This window comes from Dendrobates tinctorius, unplaced genomic scaffold (assembly GCF_039654945.1).
Source record: "Dendrobates tinctorius isolate UK_male_01 unplaced genomic scaffold, ASM3965494v1 ptg000003l, whole genome shotgun sequence".
NCBI classification, from domain to species: Eukaryota; Metazoa; Chordata; class Amphibia; order Anura; family Dendrobatidae; genus Dendrobates; species Dendrobates tinctorius.
Window position 1 is genome coordinate 58,095,680 of NW_027361671.1, and position 22,489 is coordinate 58,118,168.

Here is a 22,489-nt window from a genome sequence, read left to right on the forward strand (position 1 = left end):
CGTGAATAGTAATTCCAACACTTCTGAAGAAATATATAACAGACGATTTCAAAGTACTCCAACACTGCAGACTGGTGTACGTTTCAAATACATTTCCCTTTTTCTCATTTTTATATTTTGGTGTAATCCATACTGAGCCTGTGAGAGTTTGTGCCTTACTGTGGTAAAATATAAGGAGATTTAAAATGACACCAACAGCAGCAGAACGCTTGTAAAGCATTACCCTTTTTCAAGTTTTTATATTCTTGTGTAATCGATACTGCGCCTGTGATTGTCTTTGTCTGAAGCCTGAAGTATAGATGGAGATTTACAATTACCCATAGACTGGAAACACCTGGGATCTGGTGATACAGTACCTTTTTCCAACATTTTGTATTACGGTTAAATCCATACTGACTGATAGATCCACCAAGTAATAGAAGACAGAGATGCCCATATGAAAGGTTCTTCAGCCCTGAGACCACCTTACAAAGCCCGGCAGGACTCAAAGAAACCCGCTTCTTCCGCATATGGGGACTAGAGTTGAGCGACTTTTGGTTTTTTAGGGTCGCGTTTCGTTTCGTGAAACCCGACTTTTCCAAAAGTCGGGTCGAGCAAGATCGTCCGATTATAGGGAAAAGTCGGGGTCGTCCCGAAACACGAAACCCAATGTAAGTCAATGGGGAATAAAAGTCGGCAGTGAGAGGAGGACAGGAAACACACCTACAGTGCCCATTTGAATGCCAAAAGCATCAATTCTTCTTACTTAAGCTTGTCAACCTTAATTAACTTCATAATACAAGTTACGCACTGAAAAATGGGGGTTATTTGGCTAAAGTTGTGGGGGGGGAGGGCTGGCTGCAGGTTTTCATGTGCCCTGGGCGAAAGAGCGCCCCTTTAACACATACCACAACTCATCATGCTCCGATACGGCAGATAAATAGCGGTATAGTACAATGAAAAATACCTCACTTTTTACATCTCATGACGAGGCCCATCTATTTCTCCATACAGAATCATTGGTCCCATATAATGTATGAAACAGTATATGATGAGCTCCACATAATGCTACAGTATATGTTGGTCCCCATGGATGAAGCTCCACTGTCTTATGGGCCCAAATAATGCTCCAAACATAATGGGCCCCATTTCTAATGCTCTAGTGTATAATGGGACCTGTAAATGCTGCTCCAGTGTCTGAAGTCCACCTTTGGAATGTTCCAGTGTATGGTGGGCCCCATCTATCATTCTCCAGAGTATAGTGCTCCCCAAAAATTGCTGTCCCAACATTGAAAACAATCAAATAAGAATCCTCGCTAGGGAATTCCTGTACTTGTCTGGACAGGTGCTGTAGCTTGCTTAACAGCTCGCCAGCTGTTCTCACGCCCAGTATGGATTGCACGTGATTGCACAAAGGTTAGAAAGGGTACCGTATCCCTGGATAACATGTATGGATAGCGTACACATTCAAAATATATGTCTCAGGAGGCAGGCTCAGACGGTGTTAGGCCCAGTATGGATTGCACGTGATTGCACAAAGGTTAGAAAGGGTACCGTATCCCTGGATAACATGTATGGATAGCGTACACATTCAAAATATATGTCTCAGGAGGCAGGCTCAGACGGTGTTAGGCCCAGTATGGATTGCACGTGATTGCACAAAGGTTAGAAAGGGTACCGTATCCCTGGATAACATGTATGGATAGCGTACACATTCAAAATATATGTCTCAGGAGGCAGGCTCAGACGGTGTTAGGCCCAGTATGGATTGCACGTGATTGCACAAAGGTTAGAAAGGGTACCGTATCCCTGGATAACATGTATGGATAGCGTACACATTCAAAATATATGTCTATACAGCATGAGGCAGGCTCAGACGGTGTTAGGCCCAGTATGGATTGCACGTGATTGCACAAAGGTTAGAAAGGGTACCGTATCCCTGGATAACATGTATGGATAGCGTACACATTCAAAATATATGTCTCAGGAGGCAGGCTCAGACGGTGTTGGGCCCAGTATGGATTGCACGTGATTGCACAAAGGTTAGAAAGGGTACCGTATCCCTGGATAACATGTATGGATAGCGTACACATTCAAAATATATGTCTATACAGCATGAGGCAGGCTCAGACGGTGTTAGGCACAGTATGGATTGCACGTGATTGCACAAAGGTTAGAAAGGGTACCGTATCCCTGGATAACATGTATGGATAGCGTACACATTCAAAATATATGTCTCAGGAGGCAGGCTCATACGGTGTTAGGCCCAGTATGGATTGCACGTGATTGCACAAAGGTTAGAAAGGGTACCGTATCCCTGGATAACATGTATGGATAGCGTACACATTCAAAATATATGTCTATACAGCATGAGGCAGGCTCAGACGGTGTTAGGCCCAGTATGGATTGCACGTGATTGCACAAAGGTTAGAAAGGGTACCGTATCCCTGGATAACATGTATGGATAGCGTACACATTCAAAATATATGTCTCAGGAGGCAGGCTCAGACGGTGTTAGGCCCAGTATGGATTGCACGTGATTGCACAAAGGTTAGAAAGGGTACCGTATCCCTGGATAACATGTATGGATAGCGTACACATTCAAAATATATGTCTATACAGCATGAGGCAGGCTCAGACGGTGGTAAGCCCAGTATGGATTGCACGTGATTGCACAAAGGTTAGAAAGGGTACCGTATCCCTGGATAACATGTATGGATAGCGTACACATTCAAAATATATGTCTATACAGCATGAGGCAGGCTCAGACGGTGTTAGGCCCAGTATGGATTGCACGTGATTGCACAAAGGTTAGAAAGGGTACCGTATCCCTGGATAAAATGTATGGATAGCGTACACATTCAAAATATATGTCTCAGGAGGCAGGCTCAGACGGTGTTAGGCCCAGTATGGATTGCACGTGATTGCACAAAGGTTAGAAAGGGTACCGTATCCCTGGATAACATGTATGGATAGCGTACACATTAAAAATATATGTCTATACAGCATGAGGCAGGCTCAGACGGTGTTAGGCCCAGTATGGATTGCACGTGATTGCACAAAGGTTAGAAAGGGTACCGTATCCCTGGATAACATGTATGGATAGCGTACACATTCAAAATATATGTCTCAGGAGGCAGGCTCAGACGGTGTTAGGCCCAGTATGGATTGCACGTGATTGCACAAAGGTTAGAAAGGGTACCGTATCCCTGGATAACATGTATGGATAGCGTACACATTCAAAATATATGTCTATACAGCATGAGGCAGGCTCAGACGGTGTTAGGCCCAGTATGGATTGCACGTGATTGCACAAAGGTTAGAAAGGGTACCGTATCCCTGGATAACATGTATGGATAGCGTACACATTCAAAATATATGTCTATACAGCATGAGGCAGGCTCAGACGGTGTTAGGCCCAGTATGGATTGCACGTGATTGCACAAAGGTTAGAAAGGGTACCGTATCCCTGGATAACATGTATGGATAGCGTACACATTCAAAATATATGTCTCAGGAGGCAGGCTCAGACGGTGTTAGGCCCAGTATGGATTGCACGTGATTGCACAAAGGTTAGAAAGGGTACTGTATCCCTGGATAGCATGTATGGATAGCGTACACATTCAAAATATATGTCTATACAGCATGAGGCAGGCTCAGACGGTGTTAGGCCCAGTATGGATTGCACGTGATTGCACAAAGGTTAGAAAGGGTACCGTATCCCTGGATAACATGTATGGATAGCGTACACATTCAAAATATATGTCTATACAGCATGAGGCAGGCTCAGACGGTGTTAAGCCCAGTATGGATTGCACGTGATTGCACAAAGGTTAGAAAGGGTACCGTATCCCTGGATAACATGTATGGATAGCGTACACATTCAAAATATATGTCTATACAGCATGAGGCAGGCTCAGACGGTGTTAGGCCCAGTATGGATTGCACGTGATTGCACAAAGGTTAGAAAGGGTACCGTATCCCTGGATAACATGTATGGATAGCGTACACATTCAAAATATATGTCTCAGGAGGCAGGCTCAGACGGTGTTAGGCCCAGTATGGATTGCACGTGATTGCACAAAGGTTAGAAAGGGTACCGTATCCCTGGATAACATGTATGGATAGCGTACACATTCAAAATATATGTCTATACAGCATGAGGCAGGCTCAGACGGTGTTAGGCCCAGTATGGATTGCACGTGATTGCACAAAGGTTAGAAAGGGTACCGTATCCCTGGATAACATGTATGGATAGCGTACACATTCAAAATATATGTCTCAGGAGGCAGGCTCAGACGGTGTTAGGCCCAGTATGGATTGCACGTGATTGCATAAAGGTTAGAAAGGGTACCGTATCCCTGGATAACATGTATGGATAGCGTACACATTCAAAATATATGTCTATACAGCATGAGGCAGGCTCAGACGGTGTTAGGCCCAGTATGGATTGCACGTGATTGCACAAAGGTTAGAAAGGGTACCGTATCCCTGGATAACATGTATGGATAGCGTACACATTCAAAATATATGTCTATACAGCATGAGGCAGGCTCAGACGGTGTTAGGCCCAGTATGGATTGCACGTGATTGCACAAAGGTTAGAAAGGGTACCGTATCCCTGGATAACATGTATGGATAGCGTACACATTCAAAATATATGTCTCAGGAGGCAGGCTCAGACGGTGTTAGGCCCAGTATGGATTGCACGTGATTGCACAAAGGTTAGAAAGGGTACTGTATCCCTGGATAGCATGTATGGATAGCGTACACATTCAAAATATATGTCTATACAGCATGAGGCAGGCTCAGACGGTGTTAGGCCCAGTATGGATTGCACGTGATTGCACAAAGGTTAGAAAGGGTACCGTATCCCTGGATAACATGTATGGATAGCGTACACATTCAAAATATATGTCTATACAGCATGAGGCAGGCTCAGACGGTGTTAGGCCCAGTATGGATTGCACGTGATTGCACAAAGGTTAGAAAGGGTACCGTATCCCTGGATAACATGTATGGATAGCGTACACATTCAAAATATATGTCTATACAGCATGAGGCAGGCTCAGACGGCGTTAGGCCCAGTATGGATTAAACGTGATTGCACAAAGGTTAGAAAGGGTACCGTATCCCTGGATAACATGTATGGATAGCGTACACATTCAAAATATATGTCTGTACAGCATGAGGCAGGCTCAGACGGTGTTAGGCCCAGTATGGATTGCACGTGATTGCACAAAGGTTAGAAAGGGTACCGTATCCCTGGATAACATGTATGGATAGCGTACACATTCAAAATATATGTCTCAGGAGGCAGGCTCAGACGGTGTTAGGCCCAGTATGGATTTGACGGCCCAGATTACACAACGGAGGAGCAGGGAGAGGTAAAGATTGCAAATGCTGGGGCCCTGCCCAAGCAAGGGGGGCCCACTCGTGGGCGTCGGTACTGGCACTGGGCCCCTCATAGTACAGCGGTGTGTCTGACGGCGGGTGTGCACCACCACCGTCAGAGACACTTGATTGCACTATGAGGGACCCTGTGCCAGTGCCCGCGCCCAAGAGTCGGCCTACCCACCTGTCCAGGGCAACGGCACTCGCACGGTGTTGTGTGCTAGGTGTTGACCCCGGCCATGGTGGGGAGGCAGCACAGTTAGGGAGTTTTAGAAAGTGGCATATGTTGATGTTGGACATTCAGCTGATGCAAAAGACGAAATGAGTGAAGTACCAGGAAGAGGTGGACCAAAGCAAGCCATTTTTCTGTCACCCTATGTGTCATCAGGGGAAGGTGGGACAAAATCCTTGGAAACCCATGCGTGGTTCATTTTAATGAAGGTTAGATCATCCACATTTTGGGTTGACAGACGGGTCCTTTTTTCTGTCAGGATTGATCCAGCTGCACTGAAGACTCTTTCCGATAGCACACTTGCAGCTGGGCAAGCGAGCTCCTGTAAGGCATATTGGGCCAATTCAGGCCAGGTGTCCAGTTTAGCGGCCCAATAGTCAAAGGGGAATGACATGTGTGGGAGAACATCGATATGGGAGGAAAAGTAGTTTGTAACCATAGTTGACAACTGCTGTCTCCTGTCACTTTCCATCGATGCAGTATTACCAGTTGTGTGAGCGGTATTTGAAAAATCAGTCCACAACATTGTCATGAAACCCCTGTCTCCAACGCCACTTCTGCTGTGTGCACCACGAACACCTCTGCCAAGCTGCCCCCGGCCCGTACGGCTCGTGTGAGAACCATCACCGCTGCTGTGTGCTGGGAATGCCTCAAGCAACCGATTTACCAGAGTTGCTTGTTTATTAGCCAATATTAGGTCAAGGTTCTCCTGTGGCATGATGTTTTGTAATTTGCCTTTATAGCGTGGATCCAGGATGCTGGCCAACCAGTAGTCGTCATCGTTCATCATTTTGGCAATGCGGGGGTCCCTTTTTAGGATCCGCAAGGCATAATCTGACATGTGGGCCAATGTTCCCGGTGTCAATGATGCACTGCGAGTGCTGGGTGAAGGAGCACTTTCTGGCAAATCCACATCCCTCCAGTCACGCACAAACCCTGTACCAGACCTTGCCACGCCAACATTTTCACTTGCCCCACGAGATGCATCCTCCTCCCCTAAGTAATCATCCCCATCATCCTCCTCCTCCTCCTCTTCTTCCTCCACCTCGTCCAGGAGAGGTCCCTGAGCAGACAATGGCTGAATGTCATCAAGGATTCCCTCCTCCTCTTCCTCCTCATCAACATTGGCTGCAGATGCCTGCTCCTTAAGGTGCGTCAAAGTTTGCATGAGCAGACGCATAAGTGGGATGCTCATGCTTAGGATGGCGTCGTCTGCGCTTACCAGCCGTGTGCATTCCTCAAAACACTGAAGGACTTTACAAAGGTCTTTCAGCTTCGACCACTGCACGCCTGTCAACTCCATGTCTGCTCTCAAAGTGCCTGGCCGTGTATCCTCCCACAAATGCATTATGGCCTGCCTCTGCTCGCACAGCCGCTCCACCATGTGCAGGGTGGAGTTCCACCTTGTTGCAATGTCGATAATGAGGCGGTGGTTGGGAAGGTGGAGCAATCGCTGCAGCTTCTGCATACGAACGGAGTGTACAGGCGACCGGAGGATGTGCGCGCACAGTCTTCGCGCCTTCTGGAGTAGGGCTGTTAACTCCGGATAATTTTTGAGGAAGCACTGCACCACCAGGTTCAAGGTGTGAGCCAAGCAAGGTATGTGGCTGAGTTTTGAAAGGGCTATGGCTGCCACAAAATTACGGCCGTTATCACTAACTACCTTGCCTGCCTCAAGATGTACACTGCCCAGCCATGACTCAGTTTGTCGCTTCAAGTACTCGGCCAGCACCTCGGCGGTGTGTCTGTCGCCCAAACACATCATCTGCAACACAGCCTGCTGATGCTTTCCACTAGCTGCTCGATAGGGGGACACATCGTGTGCAACAGTGGCAGCTGCAGATGGAGTGCTCGTATGACTGCGCTCTGTGGACGAGCTTTCGCTTCTGGAGGAGGAGGAGGAGGAGGAGGAGGAGGGTCGAACGCCTACAGCCAACTGCTTCCTATACCATGGGCTAGGCAGCACTGTCCCACCACCGCTGTCCCCTGTGGACCCTGCATCCACCACATTAACCCAGTGCGCAGTGATGGACACGTAACGGCCCTGGCCATGCCGACTGGACCATGCATCAGTTGTGAGGTGCACCTTTCCGCTCACTGACTGCTTGAGTGCATGGACAATGCGGTCTTTCACATGATGGTGGAGGGCTGGGATGGCTTTGCGAGAGAAGAAGTGGCGACTGGGTAGGTCATAGCGTGGTACTGCATAGGCCATGAGTTAGCGGAAAGCTGTGCTTTCCACCAACCGAAAGGGCATCATCTCAAACGAGATTAGTTTGGCAATGTGGGCGTTCAAACCCAGTGTACGCGGATGAGAGACTGAGTACTTTCTTGACCTACTCATAGTGTCTGGGAGGGTGTGCTGGACTTGAGAGCTGCATATGGTGGAAGTAGCGGTGGACAGGGCGGACTGAGAGAGGGTTGATGATGGTGATGGAGTTGGTGTTCTTTCTGATGGCCTAGAATCAGTCTTTCGTTGATATAACAGTGGGATTCCCTGACTGCTGTGGTCTTGCAACGACACCTCAACATTTGCTGCTGTGCTAACCGGTGGGCTTACAGTGGGGGAAACAATGTAGCGTTGCTGACTACCTTCGTTGTGATCAGTTGCACATGTGGCACTTGAGGTTTGGTGTTGTGTCCACGCTTGCAAGTGCATGCTGGTTAAATGTCTAAGCATGCAACTGGTATTCAAATTTTTCAGATTTTTCCCTCGGCTAAAGGTCTTTGCGCACTTCTTACAGATAACCTTGGCCTGATCATGAGGATTTTGTTCAAAAAAGTGCCACACTGCACTCTTCCTACTTTGGCAGACATTTTGCGGCCTAGCACGCTGTGATCTTTTGACCCTCTGGACAAGCTGTCCAGCAACTCTTTTGATGTTTGGAACCTGTCTTTGGAGTGCTCCGGGCCTGCCAGATAACAGCTGTTGCGATGTCGATGTCTGCTGTGGATGCTCCTCATCTGAGCTATTGGAAGCAGCACCCTCTTCCCCCAATGGATGCCAATCTGGGTCAACAACTGGGTCATCCATCACCTCCTCTTCTATGTCATGTGCACCTTCCTCTGTGTCACCGTGTATGGTGGTAAAGTGTGCGGGAAGGGGCACCTGAGTCTCATCAGGGTCAGAATCTGGCTCTGTACACTGCGAGGACAATGTAGTGCTCTGAGTGAATGTACCAGCAGAATCATCCATCAGCGGCTGTGCATCAGTGCACTCCATGTCAGATTCATCTTGGCCTGGGTAATTCACCATTTGACTTGATAATCCAGGCATGGTATGTGAAAACAGCTCCATGGAGTAATCAGTAGTATGGCCTGCGTCATCCTTCAATCTTGGTTGGGGTGAAGGACACAAGGAAACGTGTGGTTCATGAACATGAGCCTCCAATGACGACTCAGTGCTTTTACTTTTTACAACTGAAGAAGAGGAGGCGATAGAGCTGGAGGCTGAGTCAGCAATGTAAGACAAAACTTTTTCCTGATGCTCTGGCTTTAAAAGCGGTTTGCCAACTCCTAGAAAACTAAGCGTTCGAGGCCTTATGTAGCCAGACGATGACGCAGGGTCAGCACCTCCTGCATTCGGTCCTATTTTGCTCTTGCCACTACCATCAGATCCACCACCAACACCATCATTACCAGCTGCCAACCCCCGCCCAATTCCACGGCCTCTTCCACCAGCCTTCCTCATTTTTGGTAGAAATGTAGACAAAATCCAACAAACTATATAGTAATGTAAAACAAGGTACAAGGTGTCTATAGGACAGGGGAGATTTAGAATTTCTGCACACACTTGTGGACAGTGGACACTTTTGGATTGTGTGAGGCCCACTGATATCTGAGCGCTATGTGACAGGCTCGATGGCACAGCTGTGACCAAAGTGACGAGAGGATAAGGGAGATTTTGAATCTCTGCGCACACTTTTGGACACTGGACACTTGTGGATTGTGTGAGGCCCACTGATATCTGAGCGCTATGTGACAGGCTCGATGGCACAGCTGCCTGTGACAAAAGTGACGAGAGGATAATGGAGATTTTGAATCTCTGCGCACACTTTTGGACACTGGACACTTGTGGATTGTGTGAGGCCCACTGATATCTGAGCGCTATGTGACAGGCTTGATGGCACAGCTGCCTGTGACAAAAGTGACGAGAGGATAATGGAGATTTTGAATCTCTGCGCACACTTTTGGACACTGGACACTTGTGGATTGTGTGAGGCCCACTGATATCTGAGCGCTATGTGACAGGCTCGATGGCACAGCTGCCTGTGACAAAAGTGACGAGAGGATAATGGAGATTTTGAATCTCTGCGCACACTTTTGGACACTGGACACTTGTGGATTGTGTGAGGCCCACTGATATCTGAGTGCTATGTGACAGGCTCGATGGCACAGCTGCCTGTGACAAAAGTGACGAGAGGATAATGGAGATTTTGAATGTCTGCGCACACTTTTGGACACTGGACACTTGTGGATTGTGTGAGGCCCACTGATATCTGAGCGCTATGTGACAGGCTCGATGGCACAGCTGCCTGTGACAAAAGTGACGAGAGGATAATGGAGATTTTGAATCTCTGCGCACACTTTTGGACACTGGACACTTGTGGATTGTGTGAGGCCCACTGATATCTGAGCGCTATGTGACAGGCTCGATGGCACAGCTGCCTGTGACAAAAGTGACGAGAGGATAATGGAGATTTTGAATCTCTGCGCACACTTTTGGACACTGGACACTTGTGGATTGTGTGAGACCCACTGATATCTGAGCGCTATGTGACAGGCTCGATGGCACAGCTGCCTGTGACAAAAGTGACGAGAGGATAATGGAGATTTTGAATCTCTGCGCACACTTTTGGACACTGGACACTTGTGGATTGTGTGAGGCCCACTGATATCTGAGCGCTATGTGACAGGCTCGATGGCACAGCTGCCTGTGACAAAAGTGACGAGAGGATAATGGAGATTTTGAATCTCTGCGCACACTTTTGGACACTGGACACTTGTGGATTGTGTGAGGCCCACTGATATCTGAGCGCTATGTGACAGGCTCGATGGCACAGCTGCCTGTGACAAAAGTGACGAGAGGATAATGGAGATTTTGAATCTCTGCGCACACTTTTGGACACTGGACACTTGTGGATTGTGTGAGGCCCACTGATATCTGAGCGCTATGTGACAGGCTCGATGGCACAGCTGCCTGTGACAAAAGTGACGAGAGGATAATGGAGATTTTGAATCTCTGCGCACACTTTTGGACACTGGACACTTGTGGATTGTGTGAGGCCCACTGATATCTGAGCGCTATGTGACAGGCTCGATGGCACAGCTGCCTGTGACAAAAGTGACGAGAGGATAATGGAGATTTTGAATCTCTGCGCACACTTTTGGACACTGGACACTTGTGGATTGTGTGAGGCCCACTGATATCTGAGCGCTATGTGACAGGCTCGATGGCACAGCTGCCTGTGACAAAAGTGACGAGAGGATAATGGAGATTTTGAATCTCTGCCCACACTTTTGGACACTGGACACTTGTGGATTGTGTGAGGCCCACTGATATCTGAGCGCTATGTGACAGGCTCGATGGCACAGCTGCCTGTGACAAAAGTGACGAGAGGATAATGGAGATTTTGAATCTCTGCGCACACTTTTGGACACTGGACACTTGTGGATTGTGTGAGGCCCACTGATATCTGAGCGCTATGTGACAGGCTCGATGGCACAGCTGCCTGTGACAAAAGTGACGAGAGGATAATGGAGATTTTGAATCTCTGCGCACACTTTTGGACACTGGACACTTGTGGATTGTGTGAGACCCACTGATATCTGAGCGCTATGTGACAGGCTCGATGGCACAGCTGCCTGTGACAAAAGTGATGAGAGGATAATGGAGATTTTGAATCTCTGCGCACACTTTTGGACACTGGACACTTGTGGATTGTGTGAGGCCCACTGATATCTGAGCGCTATGTGACAGGCTCGATGGCACAGCTGCCTGTGACAAAAGTGACGAGAGGATAATGGAGATTTTGAATCTCTGCGCACACTTTTGGACACTGGACACTTGTGGATTGTGTGAGGCCCACTGATATCTGAGCGCTATGTGACAGGCTCGATGGCACAGCTGCCTGTGACAAAAGTGACGAGAGGATAATGGAGATTTTGAATCTCTGCGCACACTTTTGGACACTGGACACTTGTGGATTGTGTGAGGCCCACTGATATCTGAGCGCTATGTGACAGGCTCGATGGCACAGCTGTCTGTGACAAAAGTGACGAGAGGATAATGGAGATTTTGAATCTCTGTGCACACTTTTGGACACTGGACACTTGTGGATTGTGTGAGGCCCACTGATATCTGAGCGCTATGTGACAGGCTCGATGGCACAGCTGCCTGTGACAAAAGTGACGAGAGGATAATGGAGATTTTGAATCTCTGCGCACACTTTTGGACACTGGACACTTGTGGATTGTGTGAGGCCCACTGATATCTGAGCGCTATGTGACAGGCTCGATGGCACAGCTGCCTGTGACAAAAGTGACGAGAGGATAATGGAGATTTTGAATCTCTGCGCACACTTTTGGACACTGGACACTTGTGGATTGTGTGAGGCCCACTGATATCTGAGCGCTATGTGACAGGCTCGATGGCACAGCTGCCTGTGACAAAAGTGACGAGAGGATAATGGAGATTTTGAATCTCTGCGCACACTTTTGGACACTGGACACTTGTGGATTGTGTGAGGCCCACTGATATCTGAGCGCTATGTGACAGGCTCGATGGCACAGCTGCCTGTGACAAAAGTGACGAGAGGATAATGGAGATTTTGAATCTCTGCGCACACTTTTGGACACTGGACACTTGTGGATTGTGTGAGGCCCACTGATATCTGAGCGCTATGTGACAGGCTCGATGGCACAGCTGCCTGTGACAAAAGTGACGAGAGGATAATGGAGATTTTGAATCTCTGCGCACACTTTTGGACACTGGACACTTGTGGATTGTGTGAGACCCACTGATATCTGAGCGCTATGTGACAGGCTCGATGGCACAGCTGCCTGTGACAAAAGTGATGAGAGGATAATGGAGATTTTGAATCTCTGCGTACACTTTTGGACACTGGACACTTGTGGATTGTGTGAGGCCCACTGATATCTGAGCGCTATGTGACAGGCTCGATGGCACAGCTGCCTGTGACAAAAGTGACGAGAGGATAATGGAGATTTTGAATCTCTGCGCACACTTTTGGACACTGGACACTTGTGGATTGTGTGAGGCCCACTGATATCTGAGCGCTATGTGACAGGCTCGATGGCACAGCTGCCTGTGACAAAAGTGACGAGAGGATAATGGAGATTTTGAATCTCTGCGCACACTTTTGGACACTGGACACTTGTGGATTGTGTGAGGCCCACTGATATCTGAGCGCTATGTGACAGGCTCGATGGCACAGCTGCCTGTGACAAAAGTGACAAGAGGATAATGGAGATTTTGAATCTCTGCGCACACTTTTGGACACTGGACACTTGTGGATTGTGTGAGGCCCACTGATATCTGAGCGCTATGTGACAGGCTCGATGGCACAGCTGCCTGTGACAAAAGTGACGAGAGGATAATGGAGATTTTGAATCTCTGCGCACACTTTTGGACACTGGACACTTGTGGATTGTGTGAGGCCCACTGATATCTGAGCGCTATGTAACAGGCTCGATGGCACAGCTGTGACAAAAGTGACTAGAGGATAAGGGAGATTGGATTGCTTTTAAAAAAGCAGTTTGCGGAGCAGTGGGTAAACAGCAATGCCAGCGTGTCAGGAAGCCTTAGAAGGCAGCCCAACAACCAACACCACTGATACACCACTATATAGCCTCCCCTTGCACTGCACACACAGTGACTTGTGTGTTGTGCAGGCCAAATCGCTAGCAGCAGAAGCAGTTTTTTTGTCTTCTTCCCTGCCTAACGCTCTCCCTACAGAATCAGCAGCAAGTAACCTCTCCCTATACTAAGATCGGCAGAAGTAAGATGGCGGTCGGCGTGCACGCCCTTTTATACCCCCTGTGACGCCCACCAAAGCAAGCCAATCACTTGCATGCCCTTCTGAAAGATGGTGGTGACCCGTGCCTAGGTCATCACGTTGCCCACAGTGTCCGTGGATCCTGATTGGCTGAAAAAGAGCGCAAAACAAACTTTTGAAACGCGACTTTGGCGCGTAAGTCGCCGACCTCGTGGCCGACCTCATCCTAGGGTCGGGTTTCGTTTCATGAAACCCGACTTTGCCAAAAGTCGGCGACTTTTGAATTTTTTCGACCCGTTTCGCTCAACTCTAATGGGGACAATTACCAAAAACGCTACCACTCTTAACGAGATCAAGAATCAGCAATGGAATTCCTAATACCTGCCACCTGAGAAGCCGTCACATGAGCATTAAGCGTTAAACAAGTCAAAATTAAGTGCCGCAGGACTCGAATCACTGGAGGAGAGGACGCCGTCAAGCTGTTAATGGAACACACATCTCCCAGGTTGTCACAATTAAAACGGATCCTTCTGTCCCGAAACGCCTCCTTCCATAGGTTCACAGACACCAGTGTAGGCAAAATATCCAACCAATCAATATTCCTAACAAGGCCCAGCTGAAACCACTCCTCAGGCCACCCAGCCGCGCACCACAGGCCCCTAAAATATGACCCAAAACACACTCCATCACACGCATCTGTGAACAACTCCAAGTCATCATTTACAACTGTCTCCGGCATGAGCCAAAATCGTCCGTTGTATAGCTCCCAAAAATAGCCCCACAATTAAAAATCATCCTTAAGTTCACTGTAAAGCCGAACAAAATGATGCGGAGCCCCCACTCCCGCCGTAGCGCTCGACAACCGTCAAGAAAAAGACCCGACCCATTGTAATAATGTGACAAGCTAAAGTCAAATTAACAAGTAGTGACTGCACCTATGTCAACGACAATTTCTTCAACCGTCTTGCCTGAGACATCTCATCCTTCAACGCCTTTACCTTATCCTCCTTCAAACGGAACTCACATTTTAACGAATCAATCAGGATTCACAAAAACGATAGGCACGTACAAGGCCCCTCTGTTTTACCGGGACCAAGCAGTACTACGAAACGCTCTGCCACCCATTCCACCGCTCTAAGTAACCTCTCCCAACAACTAGAATTAGCCTGACCGATACACAAACAATCATCCAGGTAATCAATCAAGAAATCAAAAGCCGATACTTCACAGACAACCCATTAGAGAAAAGAACTGAATGCCTCAAAAAACGCACAAGACACCGATCAACCCATTGTCAAACACCTATCAACCCAAAAAGCACCACCCCAGTAACACACCGACAACTTAACACTATCCGGATGAACATGGATCCACATAAACGCCGACTCAATATCCGTTTTAGGAAAAAGTGCCCCCTTCCAACATTTCTGGACAAACTTTGCCGCATCCTCAAATGACTTATAAAACTAAGAGCTCAGCTCTGGGTCAATTCCATCAGTCACTGACCTACCACGAGGGAAAGACAGATGATGAATGAGCCTGAACTTATGCTGCTGTTTCTTAGGCACTACACCCAGGGCTCGAGACTACCAAATCCTTAAACGGAGGATCCCTAAACGGCACAGACATCCTTCACAACTTAACCTCCTTCCCCAACTGTTACGACACAACCTCAGCATATTGGTCAGCTGACCTCAGATTGTTAAACACCCGTGGTATCTGAAAAGGAGGGGCGGGAATTTTAACCCCTTCATGACCCATGACGCCTACGTAGGCGTCATGAAAAGTCGTGCCCAAACGACCTATGACGCCTACATAGGCGTCATGCTATAAATAGCCCCCCTGCGGGTCGGGTGACCGGGGTCACTGAAAGGTCACCCGACCCGCACACAGAGGACACTCTACAGTTAATCCCTGGGGGCGTGGCTTAGCCCCCACATGCATACAATCGCTCTGATTGGCTGTTAAAAGTGAAACAGCCAATCAGAGCGATTTGTAATATTTCACCAATGAAATTTGGTGAAATATTACAATCCAGCCATGGCCGATGCTGCAATAGCATCGGACATGGCTGAACACCGACACCCGACCCCCCCACACACCGACTGGCGGGGCCGATCGGCCCCCGCCACCGATGGACGGCGGCGATCGGTCGCCGCCATCATCTGCTCCCCCTCCCCTTCCTATCGCTCCCTCCCACCTTCCGATCCCCCCGGGACCTCCGATCATGCTCCCGGTGTCCCGCCGTGGCTCCCGGCGTCTGGATCATGGGCGCCGCCATCTTGCAAAATGGCGGGCCCATGCGCAGTGCGCCTGCCATTGTCCAGGATGGCGGCGCCCATGAATTTGCCGGTTGCCCGTTCATTTTTCATTTTGGTCACTGTGATACACTCTCACAGTGATCAAAATGAAAAAAAAGTAAATACACCCCCTTTTTATCACCCCCATAGCCAAATGCAAATGATAAAATAAAAAAAATATTTTTATTTCCATTTAGGGTTCGAACTACGGTTAGGGTTGGAATTAGGGTTAGGGTTGGAATTAGGGTTACAGATAGGGTTAGGGTTAGAAATAGGGTTAGGGCTAGAATTAGGGTTAGGGTTAAAATTAGGGTTAAAATTAGGGTTAGGGTAGGAATTAGGGTTAGGGCTAGAATTAGGGTTAGGGTTGGAATTAGGGTTAGGGTTGGAATTAGGGTTAGGGTTGGAATTAGGGTTAGGGCTGGAATTAGGGTTAGGGCTGGAATTAGGGTTAGGGCTGGAATTAGGGTTAGGGGTGGGTTGGGATTAGGGTTAGGCTTGTAGTTAGGGTTAGAGTTGGGATTAGGGTTAGGGGTGTGTTGGCGTTAGGGTTGTGGTTAGGGTTATTATTAGGGTTGGGTTAGGATTAGGGGTGTGTTGGGGTTAGAGTTGGAGTTAGAATTGAGGGGTTTCCACTGTTTAGGCACATCACGGGGTCTCCGAACGCGACATGGCGCCATGATTTATTCCAGCCAATTTTGCGTTCAAAATGTCAAACAGCACTCTCTCCATTCCGAGCCCCGACGTGTGCCCAAACAGTGGTTTACCCCCACATATGAGGTATCAGTGTACTCAGGAAAAATTGCACAACAACTTTCGGAGTCTAATTTCTCCTGTTACCCTTGGGAAAATAAAAAATTGGGGGCTAAAAAAATGATTTTTGTGAAAAAAAATTTTTTTTGTTTTCACGGCTTTGAGTTATAAACTTCGGTGAAGCACTTGGGGGTTCAAAGTGCTCATAAAACATCTAGATAAGTTCCTTGGGGGGTCTAGTTTCCAAAATGGGGTCACTTGTGGGGGGTTTCCACTGTTTAGGCACATCAGGGGCTTTGCAAACGTAACATGATGCCCGCAGACCATTCCATCAAGTCGGTATTTCAAAACGTCACTACTTCCCTTCCGAGCCCCGATGTGTGCCCAAACAGTGGTCCCCCCCCACATATGGGGTACCAGCGTACTCAGGACAAACAGGACAACAACTTTTGGGGTCGAATTTATCCTGTTAACCTTGTGAAAATAAAAAATTGCGGGCTAAAAAATAATTTTTTGAGGAAAAAAAAAAGATTTTTTATTTTTACGGTTCTGCGTCATAAACTTCTGTGAAGCACTTGGGGGTTCAAAATGCTCACCACATATCTAGATAAGTTCCTTGGATGGTCTAGTTTCCAAAATGGGTTCATTTGTGGGGGTTTCCACTGTTTAGGCACATCAGGGGCTCTGCAAACGCAACATGATGCCCGCAGAACAACCCATCAGTCTGCATTCCAAAATCGCGCTCCTTCCCTTCTGAGCTCTCCCATGCGCCCAAACAGTGGTTTCCCCTGACATATGGGGTATCGGTGTACTAGGACAAATTACACAACAACTTTTGTGGTCCAATTTCTCCTGTTAGCCTTGTGAAAATAAAAAATAGCGGGCTAAAAAATCATTTTTGAGGAAAAAAAAAATGTTTTTATTTTCACTGCTCTGCGTCATAAACTTCTGTGAAGCACTTGGGGGTTCAAAGTCCTCACCACACATCTAGATAAGTTCCTTGGGTGGTCTAGTTTCCAAAATGGGGTCACTTGTGGGGGAGCTCCAATGTTTAGGCACACAGGGTCTCTCCAAACACGACATGGTGTCCACTAACGATTGGAGCTAATTTTCCATTCAAAAAGTCAAATGGTGCTCCTTCCCTTCGGGACCCTGCCATGTGCCCAAACAGTGGTTTATGACCACATATGAGGTATCTGTGCACTCAGGAGAAATTGCCCAACAAATTTTAGGATCCATTTTATCCCATTGCCCATGTGAAAATGAAAAAACTGAGGCTAAAAGAAAATTTTTGTGAAAAAAAAGTCCTTTTTTTTTTACAGATCAATTTGTGAAGCACCTGGCGGTTCAAAGTGCTCACTATGCATCTAAATAAGTTCCTTGGAGGGTCTAGTTTCCAAAATGGGTCACTTGTGGGGGAGCTCCAATGTTTAGGTGCACAGGGACTCTCCAAACGCGACATGGCAACCGCTAAATATTCCAGAATATTTTCCATTCAAAAAGTCAAATGGCGCTCCTTCCCTTCTGAGCCCTGCCGTGCGCCCAAACAGTGGTTTATGACCACATATGAGGTATCGGTGTACTCAGGAGAAATTGCCCAACAAATTTTAGGATCCATTTTATCCTGTTGCCCATGTGAAAAATGAAAAAATTGATGCTAAAAGAAAATTTTTATTGGAAAAATTAAAATGTTCATTTTTTCCTTCCACATTGCTTAAGTTGCTGTGAAGCACCTGAAGGGTTAATAATCTTCTTGAATGTAGTTTTGAGTAGCTTGAGGGGTGCAGTTTTTATAATGGTGTCACTTTTGGGTATTTTCTGCCATATAGAACCCTCAAAGTGACTTCAAATGTGAGGTGGTCCCTAAAAAAAAATGGTTTTGTAAATTTTGTTGTAAAAATGAGAAATCGCTGGTCAACTTTTAACCCTTATAACTTCCCAACAAAAAAAAATGTTGTTTCCAAAATTGTGCTGATGTAAAGTAGACATGTGGGAAATGTTATTTATTAACTATGTTGTGTCACATAACTCTATGTTGTGTCACATAATTGTGCTGATGTAAAGTAGACATGTGGGAAATGTTATTTATTAACTATGTTGTGTCACATAACGGATTAAAAATTCAAAATGTGAAAATTGCGAAATTTTCAAAATTTTCGCCAAATTTCCGTTTTTTTCACAAATAAATGCAAACATTATTGACCTAAGTTTACCACTAACATGAAGCCAAATATGTCACGAAAAAACAATCTCAGAATCGCTAGGATGTGTTGAAGCGTTCCTGAGTTATTACCTCATAAAGGGACACTGGTCAATATTGCCAAAAATGGCCAGGTCATTAAGGTCAAAATAGGCTGGGTCATGAAGGGGTTAAACACGTCACTGAAAACGGACAACAACAGCTCCTACTTAACCCCATCCGGAAACCTACTTACATAACGGACCAGTTTCAATGGCGTCTACCCCTTTTGAATTAGCACTCTCACTCTGCTTCTCCTTTCTGCTACCTAAAGCATCTGGAAGCACAATGTGAGGTTCCTTTGCAATGGGATCAAAGGTCCTTGAATTTGCAGCAATGTAGCCCCAAATTTACAGTGGCCATCATTGAATTGCCAGCAGAGACCCTGCTTCTGACTGACCGATTGCCCCGACTGACCCCCTTGCACCTTGTCCACTGCTTTATGCATTTCACGAACCGGCACCCCCGGCACCCCCAGGAAAGGAATGGCCGAACTTAGTTGGTGTGATAACCTTCAACCACAGACGGAAGTCTTTCTTTTCCCACCGAATTGCCAGACCAACCGCCTTCCTATGCCTAAACTGTTTGTCGTAATGGAGCCAAGCCTGAACCCCCTACACCCTATAAGCCTCCCCAATCGAATCCAAAAAACAAAAAAGAGGAGAAGAATTGTCAGGCGCCTTCTCTCGAAACACGCTAGCCAAAATATCAAATGCCTGTAGCCAATTAGATAATCTGTGTGGAATCAATCGCCATCTCCGTTTTTCCTCTTCCTCTATTTGACTATCATCCTTCTCCCCTTTGTCAAAGTTCAACTTTTCAAAAGGAAGCAATGACAAAATCATGACATATTCGTCCTTCTATAGCTTTTCCTGCACCTCCTTCTTACGATGAGCGCCCAGTGGGCCCTCAAAGCATACATATACCTCCCCATGCGCCCTGTCATCTACATTGATCCGACATTCCTTTTCCTTCTCAGTCTGAACCGAAACAGACACAGGGTCAGCTCGGCCAACTGACACCCCGGTAACCACCCCCGACAAATTGGTCCCTCGCTCCTGCGACACCACCTAAGCTGCTAAATGCGCCGGGGCAATCTAAAGCCCTCCATCCGCGCCAACAAACCCTGCATGGAAGTCAACATATCCCCCAGCCCCCCAATCCATGAAGGAACTTGGTCCACAACTCCCTGATCTAACGCCACCGGCCGGCTCCCAACCCACTCCCTCACTAGAGATGAGGGCAAATAAGACATGGAGCCATACTCACCGGGCTGCGATGACGTTGTAACTCCTCCAGCCGCCAATCCCATATCCCGCTGTGCATCAATTACGGAGCTTCCTCTCAGACCCTCTGTCCCCAGAGGTCCACCATCTTGTGAAACAGGCTTTCTCGACACCGCCACCCTCACGGGGTACTCCATTCAGGGCTGTTTGCTTCTCCGGCCCCCACTGAGGCAAGTGGGATGCACAGCCACGGGGGCTTCCGCCTGCGGACAACCAACGACTGCCTGACGCACCGTCCATGCTGATCCACCGCCGTTGTTCTGATCAGGGTGCCCGAGGTACTGGGCATAGCTGACAGCCTCGGGCAACGGGGGCTGCTGCCCGACGACCCCCCCTCTGGGTAGCTCCCACCGCCGCCCCAAGAAGAGGAGGCAGACAGCCCGGCTCCATGACGGCCTGCGGTGACGTAATTGTTCATCGCCGACCCAGCAAGTGCAGGCCCCGCCTCCCACTCTGCTCGGGGACTTGCAACCTCCACTGGACCCAGCCCGGCTCATGGATTCCTCCCAGCCCGTGGACTGCCCGCATGCTTCCCAGCCAGCGCTGGGTCCTGGGATCTGCGTCGGGGGATACACTCCATGGCCTTTGACCGCTACCTTGGATGGGAAAAGACACCAGCGGCCGACACGCTGCTTCCACCGATGATTCCCGTGACCTGCTCCTCGATCCACGCTGGGAGGCTGCAACTCCGCTGCAGTGCGCAGCCTCTCCAATCCAGCTGATATGGTCTCCATGCCATCTGGGCGTGGTACAGTCTTTGCGGCTCAGTAGCAGAAACTGAGGTAACCGCCCCATAAGCCGACTTCAAATACCCCCCTTATTTAACCCCCTCCCTCCAACCCACTGTCACGTGGGCCTCCATTTACGCCTCAGGGGGGGGGGTTTGGCTCGCTCTGGCCCCTGTCTTTCGGGAGACACTTAGGCCTGTAAACAGAAGTTCTGATGTGCTTGTGCTGAATGCAATTGTTGGGTAAAGTTAGGGTGTAGTCAGAGGGGAGGATTTTCTTGTGTGCAGTAGCGCTGAGTATTAGCCTGCCTTATAGCAGTATTGCTGAGTGTGTACAGTGCTGTGCAGACAGCTTTTTACACAGCTCTAATACTTTTATTCTTTTTTTCTGCACAGTGACCGAACGTTCATTATTTCCCACACCGTATACAGCTGTATGCTTGTGATACCTTACCCATTTACTGTTTTTTATATAGTGGTCTAATCCATACTGAGCCAGTGAGAGTCTGTTTCTGACTCTGGAAATATATACTGATATTTACAATGACCCCTACACTGTATACAGCTGTACACTTCTGACCCATTACCTTTTTACTGCTTTTTGTATTGTGTAATCCATACTGACCCTGAGAGCGTCTGTGTCTGCCTCCTGAAACAAATAAGGAGATTTATAATGTTTAAACAATACTATATGTACCCTGTATCTGGTGATACAGTAACCTTTTTATACTTTTTATATTCTTGGCTAATGCATACTGGGACTGAGAGTGTCTGTGTCTGCCTCCTGAAATGTCTACGGAGATTTAGAATGTTTAAACTATACTATATATACCTTGTATCTGGTGATACTGTACCCTTTTTCAACTTTTTAGATTATTGTGTAATCCATACTGAGCCTGTGAGCATATGTGTCTGCCTCCTGAAATACATACGGAGACTTTTTGCAATTTAAGTATACTATATATACCTTGTATCTGTTGATCTAGTACCCTTTGTGCCCTAAATTCATCCTCCACCCCCTACTCAAAGTGCGTCATTGACACCTGGAACATTGGCTCACATGTGTGATTATTTCTTGCGGATCTTCTGAGCCTGTGCAAGGCTGTGTGTTACTCTTGAAATATATATGTAGATCGCCAAATGACACCAACACTGTATACAGCAGTACGCTTGGGATCCATTCCCCTTTTACTGCTTTTTATATTGTAGTGTAATCCATACTGGACCTCAGAGCATCTGTGTCTGCCTCCTGAAATAAATACGGAGATTTTGAATGTTGAAACTGTACTGTATATACCTTGTTATCTGGCGATACTGTACCCTTTTTCAACTTTTTAGATTGTTGTCGAATCCATACTGGCCATGACAGCGTCTGTGTCTGCCTCCTCAAATATATACGTAGATTTTTAATGTTGAAGCTATACAATATATCCCTGTTATCTGGTGTTAAAATGAAACGCCACGCAGGGCCGGGGGTTACTCAGTACCAGGCCTTTCAGGCTCTTTTAAGGGGGAAGTATGTCACGGTGGTGATGGGGACCCGGTCCGTGGCCCTGGGTGT